The sequence below is a fragment of the Gopherus evgoodei genome, chromosome 2 (genome assembly GCF_007399415.2).
Source record: "Gopherus evgoodei ecotype Sinaloan lineage chromosome 2, rGopEvg1_v1.p, whole genome shotgun sequence".
NCBI lineage: Eukaryota > Metazoa > Chordata > Testudines > Testudinidae > Gopherus > Gopherus evgoodei.
The window spans coordinates 281,519,787-281,526,196 of NC_044323.1; positions in this window are offsets into that span (position 1 = coordinate 281,519,787).

Genomic DNA, 6,410 nt, shown 5'->3' on the forward strand with positions numbered 1-6,410 from the left:
CATTTTGAAGAGTAAACTGAAGATTAAGATTAGGCAAGTGAACAACTCTGCAGGGTGTTGCAAAATGCAAGATATGCCAGCTTTAAATAACGGTTTTCTATTCTATTTATAGCATGGTGCACAAAACTAGCACCTTGTCTGTGATGCTTGTAAAAGAACTGATACAACTTTTTTCCATATCTTTTATTTATAAATCTGATACAATTATGACTCAGTATACTTTACAGTCATGTATTCATATCACTTAGTATAATACTAATGTTGTGGTACTTGAAGGCTTTCATTGCATTACTGTGCCTAAAATAATCCTATTTTACCCCTCCCCCCCAAATCCCTGAATGTTAACGAAATCCCATCCAAGAGCACTGTAGTACAGAGGAACATCTGTTAATATTTCATAGTTCAGTAACAGGTCAGTTGTTTTTCAACAACCACACCGTGGCTGATCATAACAGAATTATGTAAATGTTAGGTAAAAGTACTTTGGAGGATGAAATAACTATGCTAGGGAAACATTTATAAACAAAGCCATAGCCACTACACTTCAATGATACATAAAACGACAGAAAAAAATACCACTAATTCCAACTGAAATAAATTTAGTCTGAATGACTAGTTCTAACAATCAGAATTATTCGATTGTAGAATAGTCTCCAAAGGGAAATGGTAGAAACCCCACCACTTGGATAATTTAAAATTACACTGTTGTAGGGACCAATCCTATTCAGAGAGAGGAATAAAATGACCTGATAAATATTTTCTATATCTGACTGCTATGATGTTATGTATATCAGACAGAAGTATAATAGATGAATAGTACTATAAAAGACAAATATGTAATATCTGACTTCATTTTCTTCCTGAAGAAAGTGAAAAAATGCCTTCTGTTGATGTACTCACAATAAATGAAAGCAAGCTGCCGAGTTAAAAAAAAACAGCAGTCATCTGGCACAGGTTATTGCAAAAGCATTTCAGTATTGCCTCACCCTCTGAAATGTTTCACTTTAGGTCCTTCCACTCCATACTGAAAACTGAAGGCCAAATTCATACTTGGTGGAACTTCCTTGGCTTCAGTAAATTTACCCCAAGTAGTAAATTTAGCCTAAAATGAGTAATGCTTCCAGGGTTGCATGAACTTTGCAACAGTCTGAATAAAACCACCACCAGCATGAAGTCTTCATATAGTGGAACAAAGATGAAGGAAACCATTATCTGTTTTGATCTGAATCTCTTGTGTTCCAGAAAAATGTGCCTTTATTGTACTTTTGCTAAGCACACATATATTAAAAATACACATCTGTCTATGTTAAAGGTGCACTGTCAACTTTAAAAAAAATCAAATTCCTATCGGAAAATGTTTTATCTATATTATGGTTACTCATGGTAGTGGCCCTATAGTTAAGATTGAGTTCTAAAATAGGGCATAAATTCCTGTTTTTCTCTAAAAGTAGGTGGCCTGTAGATATATTTTCTATGCTCTTTGAATTTTCTGTATAGCTTTCGTTTTATTTCTTTTTATCTTCATACATTTTCAGTAGGAAGTCTCTGAAAATTAGTTCTGACTGACTTATTTCCTGGGTTATCTGATGTTTCATTGTTGGCCGATATCTTTTTTAAAAAATATTGTCTATCTGCACAAAACTTGGTAGACGTGTGTGTCCTTACTAGGTCTGGTTCAGTGGGTAGTTTTTGAAAAGAAATAATCTAGATTTAGGGTTAATGTTAGCCTTTAACTTTCAGTTATGATAATCATTGTGCCAAGGACTGCTGACACATAAACTTTGTGTGCTGTTATAAGCCTACGCCTTTCTTCCTCAGAACTTCAGAAGCCATGCTTTTCTGTAAGATTTTATACTACGGTTGGGAAGGATTTTATGTTCCATTTCAGGCATAAAAGAGAAGAGTTTCATGAGCAGATACACATAATGGAAGAAGGTTTATATAGAGCTGCATTTTTACTTCTCAGTTTGCCCCCAAGCCACCTCACACTTGAAAGGCCCATTCTTCATTTAAACAATAAAAAAATAGAAAATCGGTATGCAAAAAGCTTTGTTATGAATCAGTAACAAAGCTCTACACACATAGTATATCTGACACAAAACCACAAAAGCAAGAAAACGTATGGCTCTGACACCTAATAGTACATATCCTGTACTCCTCCCACAGACTCACTTAATTATTGCCAAAACAGCTGTACACCACAGTCCATGGACTGCAGCCATAACTATGTCCTCCTTGCAATGTCAGCTGCCTATCACTCACTTTATCAAGTTACCCTGTCTCAATACAACACACAACTACATCAAACAGAGGATTAGGAAAGGGTAGATTGGTAATGGGGTGTATGGAAAAAGGTGGGTTGGGGGGCAGAGTTATGACAGAGGGGGTGTGGACTGGGGTGCAGTTATGGTAATGGTAAAGTGTGTGCCTGAATGGAGGAGCAGAAGGTATGTACCCTAAATGGCTTCCGTTTTTTGTATATTAATTAAAACACAGTCTGATCGGTTGGAGGCAGTGGAAAGATTCTCATTGACCTCAGGATCAGGCCCATAACACCTACAATGACTGTAACTTGCAAGGAAAAGAGAAATATTTTTTCCTCTTTTTTTCACTTTGTTTACATTGAGTGTGTATCACAGCATTCCTTCTCAGATCTGAACCTTAGAGTTCAGAAAATGAGATACTAGCACCTGAATCCTCTAAGCTTAATTACCAGCTTAGATTTGATAGCACTGCCTCCACCCAAAAATATAGTCTTTTGGGGCACTCTGACCTCTACAGCCTTCCCTGGGGACCCCAAGAACCCAGATCCCTTGGGTTCTTAAAACAAGGAGAAATAAACCATTCCCCCACCTTTCCCCCTCTCAGAATTTCCCTCCCTGGGCTATCCTGAGAGATACTGATCTAACATATTCTCACCAGTAACTGCACACCATACCATAATAACTCTAGCTCAGGAACCAATCCATGCAACAAACCTCGATGCCAACTCTGCCCACATATCTACACCAGTGACACCATCACAGGACCTAACCAGATCAGCCACACCATCACTGGTTCATTCACCTGCACATCCACCAATGTAATATACGCCATCATATGCCAGCAATGCCCCTCTGCTATGTACATCGGCCAAACTGCACAGTCTCTATGGAAAAGGATAAATGGACACAAATCAGACATTAGGAATGGCAATATACAAAAACCTGTAGGAGAGCACTTCAACCTCCCTGGCCACACTATAGCAGACCTTAAGGTGGCCATCCTGCAGCAAAAAAACTTCAGGACCAGACTTCAAAGAGAAACTGCTGAGCTTCAGTTCATCTGCAAATTTGACACCATCAGCTCAGGATTGAACAAAGACTGTGAATGGCTTGCCAATTACAGAACCAGTTTCTCCTCTCTTGGTTTTCACACCTCAACTGCTAGAACAGGGCCTCATCCTCCCTGATTGAACTGACCTCGTTATCTCTAGCTTGCTTGCTAGCACACATATATATACCTGCCCCTGGATATTTCCATTACATGCATCTGAGGAAGTGGGTATTCACCCACGAAAGCTCATGCTCCAAAACGTCTGTTAGTCTATAAGGTGCCACAGGATTCTTTGCTGATCTAACCTCTAAATCACCATACAGAGAAGCATCTCCCTTCCCTTCCACCAAGAGGCAAACAGATTCAAGGAAAGCAAAGAGAGATTCTATCTCTCTCCCTCCTGTCGCCCCCCCACCCGTCCCGGTGAGTATCCCAATCCCCTGGAATAACACAAGGGAAACAAGGAAGAAAAAATCAATCAGGTTCTCAAAAAAAAAAGAAATATTTTAATAAAAGGAAGGAAAAAGTAAAGAATTATCTCTGTAACTTCAAGATGTAAATCTTACAGGGTCCTACAGCTTACAGACACCAGAAAGAGACTTTCCTCCCAGTACAAATACAAATCAGAATATTCCCAGCAACTACACATATAAAAGTTAACCAGCCAGATCCACAATTGCAAATAGAGTAAAAACAATCAAAAAGCCTAAACCGCCTGTTTTTACTTGCTATCTGAAAAGAAACTTAGAGAGCCTGTAATAATGTCTGGTCTCTCTCAGGCCCTCCGAGAGAAGAACACACAACACACAAAGAACACACACAAAAGTTTCCCTCCGCCCAAATTTAAAAGTATCTTGTCTTCTGATTGGTCTTCTGGTCAGGTGTCCAGTTCCCTGCTTGTAACCCTTTACAGGTACAAGAGACATTAACCCTTAACAATCTGCTTATGACAGTGTGTACAACGCTTTGTGTATAGTTAGTTTAGCTGTACAGCCTGTCTTCCCTGCAAAGTCAACTAGGGCCTTATCCAAAGCCCACTGAACTCGGTGAGAGAATTTCTATTAACTTCGATGGATGTTGAATCAAGCCTTTAGAGTTAGATCCACAAAAGTACTTAGACACCTAACTGCTTCTTTAGGAACATTAACAAAACAATTGCTCAGCTGCCACCTAACCCCACAGGTGCCAAAGTTACCACTACAGTCCTACTAGTTTCAGAGGGGTAGTTGTGTTAGTCTGTATCAGCAAAAACAAGGAGTCCTTGTGGCACCTTAGAAACTAACGCATTTATTTGGGCATAAGCTACCCAAATAAATGCGTTAGCCTCTAAGATGACACAAGTACTCCTCGTTGTTTTTGGTTATTGAGTGTTCCAGTTGTCTGGATTTTTGCCATTTATATTTGCTTTTGAAAAGAGTCTGCAACTGTATAAAACTAACTTTTAACTGGAGCTCAAGAACATCATATTGGCTCTGATTTGAATAATGTTGTAAATGCAACTATATGAAGAAAATGTTAGTTTAAAAAAATCCAGACCTGATTTTTTCAATGTGGTTAGAAAGAAAAACCCACTCTACCCTATCGAAGACCTTCTGACTGTTTAGACTTAAGACAGCCTTTGTTCACTGTTTCAGTCTTCAATTAAACTTATTATTGTCATCTAATAATTTCTTCCCTGCTATAAAAATTCTCATCTAAACTGATAATTTTCATTAACACTTTTCAAACCTGGTATAAAAAAAGACATACTGTATTAAATTATTGAGAAGTTTTCCATCTTCACAATAAGTTTTACATAGTTGAACAATTCCATGACTTGATATGGAAGCACGTGTACAGTTCTGCAGACTGTGTATGGGAGCTCATGCTGGATGCTTCTGGTGGGCTATTCTGGCCTTGGAATCTGTGACTCTATGATTCCCATTCAACTCTTTCTTTCATGGGTTTGCCTACATAGCACTCAGTATGCTAATATCTGCAACTCTGCATAAAGATGACTAATCTAATCTGATGCTTCAGGGTTTTAGCTGGTCATGAGCAGCAGTCAGGAAGGAATTTTTCCTTCACTGTATCACTGGAGAGATATATCCTGTTTTGTTTCTCCCATCTTCCTATGAAACATCAGAGATGGCCACAGTTGGAGACAGGACACCAGACAGGATGGACTGGTGCTCTGAACTGGTACAACAAATCCTCTTTTTAGATGCCTGACTGGTGTGCCTTGTTCACATGCTAAGGGTCTTACTGGTTACCTGATTTGGAGTTGGGAAGGATTTTCCCCCCAGGTCAGACTGGTTGGGCCCTCAGGAATTTTTCACCTTTCTCTGCAGCATGGGGTTGTGATGTTATTGATATAAACTGGGACCATATAGAACAGTTTGCAATCAAATCTTATGTAAGGGGGTTATATAAGGTGTCCAAGACCAGGTTATGGGTTGCTAGTTATGATTATGCTGTCTGTATCATTTTGTAGTTGAAGTTATGAGTATTGGCTGTATACTGTCTGTATTTCAAATTTGTGCTGTATTTCTGGAAAAAATCCCAGATGAGTTGGTGTTAGCTCTGCCTAGCCTGCTTGATGGCCCATTAAGGACCATCAGCTACACAATTGACCCATTGAGAGGAGGCAGACACGCCTTGTAACTCCGCAGGGTGTGCAGGGACTTGCCCATGTGACTGCAGACTCCATTTTGCTGCAATTTTCCACGGTAAGAACAAAGAGGTTCCTACACATGGAAGAGCCTATGTAAGGCTGATGCCTCATCTCCAGCTTGTCTTCAGTCCTGCTTCTTACCTCTGGAGGGACTTTGCTACAAACTGAAGCTCTACATAAGGGACTGAATGACCCATCCCAGCAGGGGATGTTCTCCAGAGACTTGATTTAAACCTGCCGTTTATTCCATCAGTGCTACAAGCCTGAACTAAGAACTTTGCCATTACTGTATGTAATTGATTCCATTTAACCAATTCTAGCTCTCATCTCTATTTTCCCTTTATGAATAAACTTTTAGATTTTAGATTCTAAAGGATGGCAACAGCGTGATTTGTGGGTAAGATCTGATGTGTATATTGACCTGGTTCTGGGGCTTGATTCT